Raw genomic sequence first — 15,814 nt, forward strand, 5'->3', positions numbered from 1 at the left:
CAAGCTCCGCCTCCCGGGTTCACGCCATTCTCCTGCCTCAGCCTCCCGAGTAGCTGGGACTACAGGCGCCCATCACCTCGCCCGGCTAGTTTTTTTGTATTTTTAGTAGAGACGGGGTTTCACCATGTTAGCCAGGATGATCTCAATCTCCTGACCTTGTGATCCGCCCGTCTCGGCCTCCCAAAGTGCTGGGATTACAGGCTTGAGCCACCGCTCCCGGCCTCCAGGTTGATTTCTAAGCAGAAAGAAAAAATGTAACCTTCTTGTGTTCAGGGAATGCTGTACCAGATATGAGCAAGACAAGAAATTCAAGGCATTGCATTTTCAGATACATTTTGTTTCTAAGTTCAAATTCATTGATTTTCTTTCTTTCTTTTTTTTTTTTTTTCTTTTTGAGACAAGAGTTTTCTTCTTGTCACCCAGGCTGGAGTGCAGTGGTGCAAACTCAGCTCACTGCAACCTCCAGCCTGGGTTCAAGAGATTCTCCTGCCTCGGCCTCCCGAGTTACTGGGATTACAGGCATGCACCACTATGCCCGGCTAATTATTGTATTTTTGCTAGAGATGGGGTTTTGTCATGTTGGCCAGGCTGGTCTCGAACTCCTGACCTCAAGTGATCTACCCGCCTTAGCCACCCAAAGTGCTGGGATTACAGACGTGAGCCACCTGGCCCAGCCTCATTTTCAAATACTTACATAGCTCATACTCTCTGCCAAGCACTGTCCTTGGTAACATTAAAAATATTAGCTCATTTACTCTTCAAGCAGTTCCATGAGGCATTATTTTATAGATGAGAAAACTGAGGTACAAGATTGTAAGTAACATAGGCAAAGTCTCAGCTGAGAAACAGCAGAGCCAAATTTGAAATCCACATAGTCTGGCTCAGGAGCCTCTACCCTTAAGCACTGTGCTACCCTCCCTCTCTTCATAATGAGAAGGGTCCTAGAGGAGTTATCTACATAAAAGAGACACTTGAGAAACTTTAAGAATCAATTAAATCTCAGCCTAGAATTGCAGACTCAGTAATGATAGTTGCTTTCTCTCTGCCTGGAGACCTCATGAAATTCTTGCAGAGGAAAACCAAGGAATAAATCAGTAACAAAGAGAATGGATACAGACTTGTGATTTCAACAACTGTCTGGAATTCAAAAGTTGTGGAAGCCCTGGTAAAAGATGAAACAGAGCGAAGGAGGCCACACCCGAGGACGTGCTCAGATTGGGTTGTGGTGGTGGGAACTGCTTTTCCTGGTGAAAGATGAAACAGAGCGAAGGAGGCCACACCTGAGGATGTGCTCAGATTGGGTTGTGGGGGTGGGAACTGCTTTTCCTGGGGCTCTGGCAGTCCTAGGTGGGGATAAGTCTGGTGCAGAATGTAGGAGTTAGAAGGAGGCTGAAAACAGGGGCTTACATTAAGATTTAGCAGTGTGTTAATGAAATACCTATGCCAGGTAGCCTGTGCCACAAGCCCCAGTCTCACCATGGTTAAAGGAAGCTGTACCCATTTATAAGTTGAAAAAACCCTGGGAAGGGCTAAGTGTCAAGTGTGAGGATTATTGCTCTTCATTTTAGTATTTTCGTGATGTCTGTTGTGAGGGATCCTCCATATAGCTTCCTACAGGTGTACCCAAAAGGGAAGTCCATGCAAATCCTAATGTCGGAGGAGGACACATAAGAGAACCTGGTATAGCTACATAAGGACAGGGAAAATCCAAACCTGTTCCTAGAAAGAAAAATTTAATTTTAATGCTTCATTATAAATAAAAGAAATCCAAGATTCCCAGAAATATAGGGAAAACAGTAGCTTTAGAGAGAAAAGCCAAATGAGACAACTGCTCCTGAAGAATCAAAGCTAATCCTAAAACAGGCATTCCTTGCTTTTCAAAGTTCTGATAAGCATGAATTTCAATTATAATAGTCTAGGTAAATAATACCTGTCCTTCAACAACACATTTCAAACATCAGTTAGCATGGTATATTAATTATGAGTAACTGCATAAAGTACAAATTTCATGGCTAGCCTTTCAGTCCACAAATCACTAAGTAAATAACATACACACAACGATCAGTGATCAATCATGATCATGTCACTTCTTTCAAAGTCTGGTCGTCACACATCTGTCATTCAGTTCTCATGGAGACTGCAAAGATAGCAAAGCATGTAGTTGTGTTACCTCCTTATCTCCCAGTGATAAACCCACATAACATTTCACAAAAATGAACAGAACAGGGAACTGGACAACAAAGACAAAAGCATACCGAAGAAACAAAAAGTGATAATGCTGGAAGTGAAATTTAAATCAAATGTAAACGGAGTTTAGGAAAAATAGTTGACCACGAGCATGTGGATACTACTAACATCTGAGAAATTCTAGATGTGTAGCCAGAGGAACTTAGTGAAGGCAGATTTATTGACATGAATGAGGAAAGTTGTGATGAAAAGAATGAAAATGCCCCAGAAGAGGCCGGGTGTGGTGGCTCACGCCTGTAATCCCAGCACTTCGGGAGGCTGAGGCGGGTGGATCATCTGAAGTCAGGAGTTTGAGACCAGCCTGGCCAACATGGTGAAACCCCATCTCTACCAAAAAAAAAAAAAAAATACAAAAATTAGCTAGGAGTGGTGGCACATGCCTGTAATCCCAGCTATTCAGGAGACTGAGGCAGGAGAATTGCTTGAACACCGGAAGCAGAGGTCGCAGTGAGCCGAGATCGCACTGCTACACTGCAGCCTGGGCAACAGAGCAAGACTCTGTCTCTAAAAAAAAAAAAGAAAATGACCCGGAAGAAGTGACACTATCAACAAACTTTATATTAATGAAAATCTAGAAATATTTCATGACATTGAAAGCACAAAGGATAAAATGTTGGAAGCTGATTCAAAGTTCATAGTATGATGGTTCATCAAGGCATGGAAAAAAAATTTTTTTTTTTTTTTAAACTTCCAGGCTGGAGTGCAATGGCTTGGTCTTGGCTCACTGCAACCTCCACCTCCTGGGTTCAAGGAATTTTCCCACCTCAGCCTCCCAAGTAGATGGGATCACAGGCACACACCACCATGCCCAGCCAATTTTTGTATTTTTAGTAGAGACAGGATTTCACCGTGTTGGCCAGGCTGGTCTCAAACTCCTGACCTCAGGTGATCCACCCGCCTTGGCCTCCCAAAGTGCTGGGATTACAGGCATGAGCCACCGTGCCTGGCCTAAAAAATTCTTATAAGTTATACGATGAGTAAAGAAAGCAAACACTGTTCAAATAACAACTGAATTTTTTAAAGAAAGAAATATAATGCTTTAATTCTCAATATTGCTAACGTATTAGATGACAGTGTGTTAAATATTAGTTTTACTTTTTTATTATTTTCCATTTCCCTTTACATTGATAACTCACAGTAAGAGACTTTTTTTAACTATTATTATACTTTAAGTTCTAGGGTACATGTGCACAATGTGTAGGTTTGTTACATATGTATACATGTGCCATGTTGGTGTGCTGCACCCATTAACTTGTCATTTACATTAAGTGTATCTCCTAATGCTATCCCTCCCCCCTCCCAGTAAGAGGATTTTTAATGTTTTCACAAAATTTTTACAGGTCATAGAACAATAAAAAATTTCCCTATTATTATGATCCTTTTGCATATTCTCAGCTTGTATGGTTCTTTTTTTTGCTTTTGTTTTTGTTTTTGAGACAGAGTTTCACACTTGTCACCCAGGCTGGAGTGCAGTGGTGTGATCTCGGCTCACCACAACCTCTCCCTCCTGGGTTCAAGTGATTCTCCTGCCTTAGCCTCCCAAGTAGCTGGGACTACCATGCCCGACTAATTTTTGTATTTTTAGTAGAGACAGGGTTTCACTATGTTGGCCAGGCTGGTCTCGAACTCCTGACCTCGTGATCCACCCGCCTCGGCCTCCCGAAGTGCTGGGATTACAGGCGTGAGCCACCGTGCCTGGCTGTATAGTTATCTTCTTTGGTCTCATACTACTGAGTAAAATGAGGATTGTCTGTACCTATATGCCTTCTTATATGGAAAGAAACTACTAGATTAAAAAGAGATTTAAGAAACATCAACCTATTCGATCTTGATTCAAACAAATAAGAAGTAAAAACACTCAAGGAAATTTGAACACTATTGGATATTTCATGATATTAAAAATTGTTGAGGGCCAGGCGCAGTGGCTCATGCCTGTAATCCCAGAACTTTGGGAGGCTGAGGTGGGTGGATAACCTGCGGTCTGGAGTTTGAGGCCAGCCTGGCCAGCATGGCGAAACCCTGTCTCTACTCAAAATACAAAAATTAGCCGGGCATGGTGGCACACGCCTATAATCCATTACTTGGGAGGCTGAGGCAGGAGAATTGCTTAAACCTGAGAGGCGAAGGTTGCAGTGAGCTAAGATCACACCACTGCACTCCAGCCTGAGCACAAAGCAAGACTCCGTCTCAAAAAAAAAAAAAAAAAAAAAAATTGTTGACCCTGCACAGGGGCTCATGCCTGTAATCCCAGCACTTTGGGAGACCACAGTGGGAGGATAGCTTGAGCGCCAGAGTTTGAGACCAGTCTGGGCAACATAATGAGACACCCATCTCTTAAAAAAAAAAAAAATTAGCTGGGCATAGTGGCACACGCCTGAGGTCCCAGCTACTTAGGAGGCCTGGGAGGTTGACGCTGCAATCAGCTATGATCATGCTATTGTACTCCAGGCTGGGAAACAGAGCAAGACCCCGATCTCATTTAAAAAAATAATAATAAGAAGAAGAATTGTTACTGTTAGCTTTTATAATGATATGCAATTATGTTTTTAAAACAGTCCTTCGAGACAGGCGCGGTGGCTCACACTTGTAATCCCAGTACTTTGGGAGGCCGAGACAGGTGGATCACTTGAGGACAGAAGTTCAAGAGCAGCCTGGCCAACATGGTGAAACCCCATCTCTACTAAAAATACAAAACAATTAGCCGGGCGTGGTAGCGGGCACCTGTAATCCCAGCTACTCAGGAGGCTGAGGCAGGGGAATCACCCGAACCCAGGAGGCAGAGATTGCAGTAAGCCGAGATCACACCATTGCAATCCAGCCTGGGCAACAAGAGTGAAACTATGTCTCAAAAAAAAAAAAAAAAAAAAAAGTCATTAGAGCGATAATAGCAAGGTGGCAGAATAGGAAACCAGTCCCGTTTTCCCAAGGAGACACCAACTTAACAATAATATGCAGACCAAATTGCCTTTGTGACAGCTCCAGAAACCAAAGAGGTCGCAGCACTCGGGTGCGTACAAAGCCAAGATGAACTTCATCAAAGTGGGTAGGAAAATGTCTTACATTTTGCCAACCCTAACCCCTCTCCATTCCCAATGCAACATGGAGTGGAAGAAAACTCACAACTCCCAGCCAAGGGATAAAGAAGAATGAAACATGAGCACAACATCCTGGCTTTCTGGGGGCCGTCCAACAGACTGGTTTCTGCCTTGCCTGACTCAGTGAACTCAGAGCAGAAGACGCATAGTTTGGATGATAGGTTGGGGACCACTGAACAAAACTAAGTGTCACATGAGTTGCTACAGGAAAGCTACAGTACTGAAGACAGACACCAGAGGGAGTAAGAGATCATGAACTCCTGAGAAAACAGGGGCAAGCTTTTTAACTAGAACATTACACACATACACAGACACACACACGTGCGGTAGCTCATGCCTATAATCCTAACACTATAATCCTAACACTTTGGCAGGCCAAGGCAGAAGGATGGCTTGAGCTCAGGAGTTTTGAGACCAGTCTGGGCAACATAGTGAGAACTTGTCTCTACAAATAAAAAATAAGTAAAAGAAAATTACACACACAGGCCCAGAGAAAATGCATCCCCGGCTGGGCATGGTAGCACGTGCCTGTAGTCAAAAATTAGCCGGGCATGGTGGCGCATGCCTGTAGTCCCAGCTACTCGGGGGTGCTGAGGCAAAAGAATCTCTTGAACCTGGGAGGCAGAGGTTGTAGTGAGCAGAGATCATGCCACTGCAGTCTAGCCTGGGCAACAGAATGAGACTTCATCTCAAAAAAGAAATAAATCCGTCTCAAAATAAATAAATAAATAAATAAATAAATAAAAAATAAAGAAAGAAAATGCATCCCCAAGAAAAGTTTGAGAAGTCGCCCACCATCTATGGTCAGGCTTCTTGTGGAGATCTCCTATATGAAGCCAGTCCATATGGACTGGAAGAGACAATCCCAACAAGATGTCACAAGACATACAAAAGAGGGAAACATAGCTGATATGGTTCGGATGTTTGTCCCCTCCAAATCTCATGTTGAAATGTGAATGTGATTACCAGCGTTGGAGGTGGGGCCTGGTAGGAGGTGACTGAATCATGGCAGTGGATCCTTCATGGATGGTTTAGCACTATCCCCTTGGTTATAAGTGATTTCTCACTCTGAATTCACATGACATCTAGTTGTTTAAAAGTGTGTGGCACCTCTCCCCTTGTTCTCTTGCTCCCACTTTTGCCATGTGATGTGCTTGCTCCCACTTTGCCTTCCACCATGATTAAGTTTCCTGAGGCCTTCACCAGAAGCAGATGCTGGATCCATGCTGGTACAGCCCGCAGAACCATGAGCCAATTAAACTTCTTTGCTATATAAATTACCCAGCCCCAGGTGTTTCTTTACAGCAACACAGAAGCAGACCAACACAATGGCCCAATAAAATGAACAAAATAAATCTTCAGCAAGCAACTCTAAAGAAGTGGAGAACTATGAATTAGCTGATAAACAATTAAAAATAATCATTATAGAGAAGCTCAATTAGCTAAAAGAGAACACAAATAGACAACTAAACAAAGTCAGAAAGACAATGCATGAATAAAATGAGAATATCAATAAAGAAATGAAATCTATAAAAAAGAAAAACACACAATCTGGAGTAGAAAAATAGCTGAACTGAAAAATTCACCACCAGACAAATATGTAACAAAGTAGTTTTTGTAAGTGATTGAAGTTAAGTTGTATCAGTTTAAAATACATTATTGTAACTTTAAGATGTTTTATATAATCCCCATAGTAACTACAAAGAAAATACTTATAGAAGCTACACACAAGGAAAAGAGGAGGGAATCAAAGCATGTCACTACAAAAATTAATGAGGCTGAGCGAGGTGGCTCACACCTGTAATCTCAGCACTTTAGGGGGCTGAGGTGGTCAGATCACTTGAGGTCAGGAGTTTGAGACCAGCTCAGCTAACATGGTGAAACCCCGTCTCTACTAAAAACAAAAAATTAACCAGGCATGGTGGTGCATGCCTGTAATCCCAGCTACTCTGGAGGCTGAGGCAGGAGAATCACTTGAAGCCAGGAGGTGGAGGTTGCAGTGAGCCGAGATCGTGCCACTGCACTCCAGCTTGGGCAACAAGAGCGAAACTCCATCTCAAAAATAAATAAATAAATAAAAAATAAATTAATGAAACACAAAGGAAGGCAGTACAAGAGGAAAGAGAAAAAATAGTTACAAGATACACAGAAAACAACAAAATGGCAATAGTAAGTCATTCATTAACTGTAATTAATTTAAATATAAATGAATTAAACTCCCCAATCAAAAGACACAGATTGGTTGAATGAATTAAAAAAAAAAAGAGCAAGATCCAACTATATGCTTTCACATAAGAGATACAATTTTACACTTTAGATCTAGGATGCACATAGGCTGAAAGTGAAAAAATGGAAAAAGATAGTCCATGCAAATGGTAACCAAAAGAGAGCAGAGGTGGCCATTCTACTGTCAGACAAAGTAGACTAAGTCATCCAGACAGAAGATCAATGAGGAAACAAGACTTGAACATTATAGACCAATTAGACCTGATAGACATATAGAGAACACTCCATCCAACAAGAGCAGAATACACATTCTTCTCAAGTGCAGAGATCACTCTCCAGAATAAATCACAGGTTAGGCCACAGAACAAGTCTTAACAAATTTAAGAAGATGGAAATCATACAAAGTATCGTTTCCAACCGCAATAGAATGAAACTAGAAATCAGCAGCAGAAGGAAAATGGAAAATCCCCACACATGTGGAAATTAAACAGCAAACTATTAAACAACCAATGAGTCAAAGAAGAAACCACAAGAGGCCGGGCGCAGTGGCTCATGCCTGTAATCCCAGGACTTTGGGAGGCTGAGGTGGGTAGATGACCTCAGATCAGGAGTTTGAGACTAGCCTGGCCAACATGGTGAAACCCCATTTCTAAGCCAGGCACGGTGGCTCACACCTGTGATCGCAGCACTTTGGGAGGCTGAGGCAGGCAGATCACTTGAGATCAGGAGTTCGAGACCAGCCTGGCTAACAGTGAAAACCCGTCTCTATTAAAAATATAAAAAATTAGCCGGGTGTGGTAGCGGGAGCCTGTAATCCCAGCTACTCGGGAGGCTGAGGCTGGAGAATTGCTTGAACCCAGGAGGCAGAGGTTGTAGTGAGCCAAGATTGCACTACTGCACTCCAGCCTGGGCATCAGAGTGAGACTCTGCCTCAAAAAAAAAAGAAAAGAAAAAAGAAAGAAAATCACAAGAGAAATTACAAAATATCTTGAGACAAATGAAAATGAAAATATAATATATCAAAACTTATGGGATGCAGTGAAAGCATTATCAAGAAGGAAGATTATAGCTGTAAATGCTTACATTAAAAAAGAAGAAACAGGCCAGGTGTGGTGCCTCATGCCTGTAATCCCAGATCTTTGGGAGGCCAAGGTAGGAGAATTGCTTAAAACCAGGAGTTCAAGACCAGCCTGGCAACATAGTGAGAACCCATCTCTACAAAAAATAATAATAAATGAAAAATAGCCAGACATAGTGGCCCTGTAGTTCTAGTTGCTCAGGAGGCTGAGGTAGTAAGATTGCTTGAGCCCAGGAGTTCGAGGTTGCAGTGAGCTGTGATCCTTCCACTGCACTCCATCTGGGGTGACAGAGCCATACTGTATCTCTAAGAAAAGAGAAGGAGAAATGGCCAAAAGAAACAACCTAATTTTATACCTCAAGAAAACCTTTTAAACCTTAAGAAAAAGGAGAAAAAATGAAACCCAAAGTTAGTAAAAAAGAGAAGAAAATAACTAAGATTAGAACAGAGATATAAATGAAATTTTAAAATGAAACTAAGGGTTGGTTTTTTGAAAAGGTCAAAAAATTGGCAAACTCTTAGCTAGATTAACCAAGATAAAAGAGAGAAGATAACTAAAATTAGAAATGCCATATGGGACATTATAAATGATGCTACAGAAATTAAAAGGATTTACAAGAATACAATGAACAATTATGCACCAGCAAATTCGGTAATCTAGAAGAAATGGACACATTCCTAGAAATATACAGCATACCAGAACTAATTCATGAAGAAATAAAAAACCCAAACAGACTTACGACTAGTAAGGAGATTGAATCAGCAACCAAAAACCTCCCAACAAAGAAAACCCCAGGACCAGAGGATTTCACAGTTGAATTCTACAAAACATTTTAAGGAGAATTAAGATTTTAAAACATTCAATAAACTAGGATAGAAGGAAACCACCTCAACGTAATACAAACTATATATGAAAAGCTTACAGCTAATATTACACTCAATAGTAAACAATTGAAAGCTGTTCCTCTAAGATCAGGAACAAGGCAAGGATGGCTCACTCTTGCAACTTCTATGAACATAGTGGTAGAAGTCCTAGGTAGTTCAATTACCCAAGAAAGAGAAATAAAATACATCCAAACGGAAAGGAAAGAAGTAAGTTATCTTTATTCACAGACAACACAGTATTATATCACAAAAGATTGAAAACTAATGAACAAATTCAGCAAAATTACAGCACACAAAATTAATACAAATATCAGGTGCATTTCTATACACTAACAGTAAATAATCTGGCAAGTAAACTAAGAAAAGAATCCAATTTTTTTTTTTCTTTTTTTTCCGTAATGAGATGGAGTCTCACTCTGTCACCCAGGCTGGAGTGCAATGGTGTGATCTCAGCTCACTGCAAACTCCACCTCTTGGGTTCAAGCAATTCTCTGCCTCAGCCTCCTGAATAGCTGGGATTGCAGGCACCTGCCACCACACCCACCTAATTTTTTTGTATTTTTTAGTAGAGATGGGGTTTCACCATCTTGGCCAGGTTGGTATTGAACTCCTGACCTCATGAGCCCCCTGCCTCAGCCTCCCAAAATGCTGGCATTACAGGTGTGAGCCACTGCGCCCAGCAACAATCCAATTTTCAATAGCACCAAAAAGAATAAAATGCGTAGGAATAAACTTAACCAAGGAGGTGAAAAACTCATACACTGAAAACCACAAAATATTGCTAAAAGAAATAAAAGAAGATTCAAATAAATGTAAAGACATCCTATGTTTATGGATTAGAATACTGAATATTGTTAAGATGTTAATACTACCCAAAGAGATCTATCTGCAGATTCAACACAATTCCTATCAAAGTACAAATGGTATTTTTGCAGAAATAGAAAAATGTATCTGTAAATTCACGTGGACTCTCAAGGGGTAACAAATAGCCAAAACAGTTTTGAAAACGAATAGGATTGGAGGACTCACACTTCTGATTTCAAAACATATTATAAAGCCACAATAATTAAATCTCTTGTAGGCAGCATGAGCATAACAACAAATAGGACAGTGGAATAAGATAGAGAGTCCAGGAATAAATCATTGTGTATGTGGTAAAATTGTCTTTAGCAGGGGTTCCAAGTCCACTGAATGGAGAAAGAACAGTCTCTTCAACAAATGGTGTTGGGAAAACTGTATATCTACAGGCAAAAGCCATAAAGTGGAACCCTTACAGGATACACAAAAATTATGCTTTTTTTTTTTTTTTTTTTTTTTTGAGGCGGAGTCTCGCTCTCTTGCCCAGGCTGGAGTGCACTGGCCGGATCTCAGCACACTGCAAGCTCCGCCTCCCGGGTTCACGCCATTTTCCTGCCTCAGCCTCCCGAGTAGCTGGGACCACAGGTGCCCGCCACCTCGCCCGGCTAGTTCTTTTTGTATTTTTTAGTAGAGACGGGGTTTCACTGTGTTAGCCAGGATGGTCTCGATCTCCTGACCTCGTGATCCGCCCGTCTCGGCCTCCCAAAGTGCTGGGATTACAGGCTTGAGCCACCGTGCCCGGCTGATTATGCTTACCTTACACAATATACAAAAATAAACTCAAAATGGATTAAAAACCAAACGGTAAGACCTAAAATTATCAAACTTCTAGAAAAAAACATAGAGGAAAGGCTTCATAACATGGGATTTGGCAATGATTTGTTAGATATGATGTCAAAAACATAGGCAATGAAATCAAATATTTTAAAGTTTGATGTGATTACATTATATCAAACTTTAAAACTTTTGTCCATGAAAGTACATAGCCGAGAGAGTAAAAAGGCAACCTACAAAACGAAAGAAAATACTTGCAAATCATCTACGTGATAAGGGATTAATATCCAGAAAATATAAAGAACTCATACAACTCACAAAAACAAAAATAACCCACTTTAAAAAAATGGGCAAATAGCCAGGCGCAGTGGCTCATGCCTGTAATTTCAGCACTTTGGGAGGCCAAGGCGGGTGGATCACCTAAGGTCAGGAGTTTGAGACCAGCCTGGCCAACATGGTGAAACCTCGTCTCTACTAAAAATACAAAAAATTACCTGGGTGTGGTGGTGCATGCCTGTAATCCTAGCTGCTCAGGAGGCTGAGGCAGGAGAATTGCTTAAACCGCAGGAGGTGGAGGTTGCGGTGAGCCGAGATCGCACCATTGCACTCCAGCCTAAGCAACAAGAGCAAAACTCCGTCTCAAAAAAAAGGAAAAGAACAGAAAAGGGCAAAGGACTTGAATAGGTAGTTCTATAAAGAAGATATAGAAATGACCAACAAGCTTGCTAAAAGCAGTGGCTCACGCCTTTAATCCTAGCATTTTGGGAGGCAGAGGTAGGCAGATCACGAGGTCAGGAGTTCAAGACCAGCCTGGCCACCATTGTGAACCCTGTCTCTACTAAAAATATAAAAGTTAGCTGGGCGTGGTGGCATGCGCCTGTAATCCCAGCTACTTGGGAGACTGAGGCAGGAGAATTGCTTGAACCCATGGGGCAGAGGTTGCAGTGAGCCAAGATCGTGCCACTGCATTCCAGCCTGGGTGACAAAGACTCTGTCTCAAAAAAAAAAAAAAAAAAAAAGAAAGAAAGAAAAGAAAGAAATGGCCAACAAGCATATAAAAAGATGCTCAACTTCATTAATCATTACAGAAGTACAAATCAAAACCACAATGAGATATCACTTCACACCCATTAGGATGGCTACTATAAAAAAAAAAAAAAATGAAGTGTTGGTGAGGATTTGGAGAAACTGGATCCCCTGATGGGAATGCAAAATGGTGCAACAGTATGGAGATTCCTTAAAAAATGTAAAATAGAAATACCGTATGATCCAGCAATCTCACTTGGTATATATCCAAAATAATTCAAGGCAAAATCTCAAATACATATTTGCATACTCATGTTCATTATAGCATTATTCACAATAGCCAAGAGGTGGGAACAATCTCAATGTTCAACAGATGAATGAATTTTTTAAAAGCAGTGTATATACATATATTGAAATATCATTCAGCCTTAAAAAAGAAGAAAAATCCTGCCACATGATACGGCATGGGTCAAACTTGAAGACATTAAGCTAAATAAAATGTCAGTCACAAAAAGACACATATTATATGATTCCACTCACATGAAGTATCAAGTAATCAAACTCATAGAAAAAGAAAGTAAAATTGTGGTTGCCAAGGGTTCAGAGTGAAAAAAAAAAAAAGGGAGTTAGTGATTAATGGGTAAGAGGTTCAGTTTCACAAGATAAAAAGACTTCTGGATATTTGTTGCACAACAGTATGAGTATAATTAATGCTACAGAACTGTTAAAAAGAGTCTTTATCTTTCAGATTTAGATACTAGAAAATGTATGAGTAAAATATGATGTCTGAAATTTGCTTCCAAATAATCTGAAGGCTGGTTGAAGAAGGTGGTGGAGTCACACATGAAATAAAACTGGTATTGACAATCTTTAAAACTGAGTGGCTTTATTATACCATTCTCTCTCTACTTTTGTGTATGTTTGGAATTTTCCATCATAAAGGAGTTTTTAAAAACCCAAGATAATCAAAATGAAAAATAATCAATAGAAGTGCTGGATAACAAAGTCAAGGAAATATCACAGAATGTACAATTTAAAGGATTTGCTGAGGTGTGTGGATCACCTGAGCTCAGGAGTTTGAGACTAGCCTGGCTAACATGGCATAATCCTGTCTCTACATAAAATACAAAAATCAGCTGGGGACGCTGGTGCACACCTATAATCTCAGCTACTCAGGAGGCTGAGACAGGAGAATTGCTTGAACCCAGGAGGCAGAGGTTGCAGTGAGCTGAGATCACACCACTGCACTCCAGCCTGGGTGACAGAGCAAGACTCTGTCTAAAAAAAAAAAAAAATTAAGAGAAGTTATGAAAGAAAGGTGAGAGACACACAAGACCTTCAGAAGGTCAGCAATCAATAGGAGTCCCAGAAAGAAAAGAGACAAATGGAGGGTAGGGCTAAAATAATGAGCGATTTTTTTTTTGTACATCAGATATATATTGTACTGACTCCTGGGAGGAATACAAATGTGCACAGTTGCTTGAAAGCCTCAATTTGATAGTGTTTCTTAAAATTAAACATTTCCATATTCTCTGGTGAAAATATCTTTTTTATTTGAGACAGAGTCTCGGTCTGTCGCCCGGGCTGGAAACCTTCGCCTCCCAGGTTCAAGTGGTTCTCGTGCCTCAGCCTCCCGAGTAGCTGGGACTACAGGCATGCCCAGCTAATTTTGTATTTTTTAGTAGAGACGGGGTTTCACCATGTTGGTCAGGCTGGTCTCAAACTCCTGACCTCAGATGATCCATGGGGTGAGTTCTTTTTAAGTTAATTTAGAAAGATATGCACAATATGTAAGGCAAAAATAAGTAAATAAAGAGCAGTTTACAGAACAAACAGTATAGAAGGATTTGGTTTAATTTTCATCTCCACAAATTAAAGGAAGAGTTTTTCTATGAAAGTGAAATATGCTATTATTCTTAGGATGAAGGAAATAAGGATTGATTTTGTGCCTCTGACTTACTTTTTCTCTTTTTTTTTTTTTTTTGTGAGATTGAGTTTAGCTCTATTGCCCAGGCTGGAGTGCAGTGGCTCATTGCGACCTCTGCCTCCCAGGTTCAAGAGATTCTCCTGCTTCAGCATCCCAAGTAGCTGGGATTACAGGTGCTTGCCACCACGCCTGGCTAATTTTTGTATTTTTAGCAGAGGCGGGGTTTCACCATGTTGACCAGGCTGGTCTTGAACTCCTGACCTCAGGTGATCCAACCACCTTGGCCTCCCAATGTGTTGAGATTACTGAGCCACCCCACCCAGCCGTAGTTCCTCTTACTTTCAAAAGATAAAATTTCAGTTGCATCGACTGAAGTACAATTAAACAAAAAAAGAACACATTTCAGCTTTGGCCATTTCTCCACGTAAACCTGCTTGGTCACTATTTTGGCAGAGGAGAATACAGTTAAAAAGGACATGTCCCAGGGGATTCAAATACACTTCTCAAAGTGTACTGCTGGCCCTCCATATCCACGGGTTCTGCATCTGTAGATTCGATCAATTGTAGGTCAGAAATATTCAGAAAAAAAATTGTCTCTACTGCACATGTACAGACGTTCTTTTTCTTGTCATTATTCCCTAAATACAGCAGAACAACTACTTACATACCATTTACATTGTATTAGGTATTACAAGTAATCTAGAGATGACAAATTATACAGGAGGATGCCATAGATTATATGCAAATACTATGCCATTTTGTATCAGGGACTTGAGCTTCCTCAATTTTGGTATTCAAGAGAGGTACTGAACTGATCCCACACAGACACCTAGGAAACACTGTAATTCAATGCAGTATCATGGGTCAGCTAGAGTACATCCTGTGCCACTGAGAGAAATCTATTCCCTTAACAAGTTAGTCTTGGTTTGTTTGGAAAATGTCTCCCAGAGGGACAGTGAACACCCATATATGCATTTGAGATAGATACTATTAGTATGCTCATTTGGCACATGACTGAGGCTCAAAGTCAAGTAACTTGATAAAGTCTCCATAACCAACTAACTAATTTTGGAGCCATCTGTCTGACTGTATGGCTAGAGATTCTACTTCTATACTCTTGCCTGTTCATTTTATATCCAGAGCATACACACAGGCACTCTACCGATGTCATGCGAAGAAATCTAATCCAGTCTGGGTATAGTGGCTCTCACCTATAACCCTAGCACTTTGGGAGGCCGAGAAGGGTGGATCGCCTGAGCACAGGAGTTTGAGACCAGCCTGGGCAACATGGCGAGACCCCATCTCCACAAAAAAAATTAGCCGGGCCAGGCGTCCTGGTGCGAGCCTGTAGTCCCACCTACCTGAGGTTGAGGCAGGAGGATCGGTTGAGCCAGGGAGTTCAAGTGAGCCATGATCGCACTACTGCACTCCAACCTGGGTGACAGAGCAAAACTGTCTCAAATTAAAAAAAAAAAAAAAACTCTGACCCAGCAATGAACAGCTATGGTGGTTTGTTCCCTTGGTTATTGCTAGTTTACATTTCTACACCAGAAGCAGGGCTCTGCAAATCCAAATAAAGCAAACACTGGAGAGATACCCTATTTTCAACCTTCCTAACTCCCCATCCATACAAGACAGCCTGTAACTTGCATAGAATTATTGGCATCATTACCACTATTTAATCTACCCTTAATTCCC

The sequence above is a fragment of the Papio anubis genome, chromosome 8 (genome assembly GCF_008728515.1).
Source record: "Papio anubis isolate 15944 chromosome 8, Panubis1.0, whole genome shotgun sequence".
In the NCBI taxonomy this organism is placed as follows: Eukaryota; Metazoa; Chordata; class Mammalia; order Primates; family Cercopithecidae; genus Papio; species Papio anubis.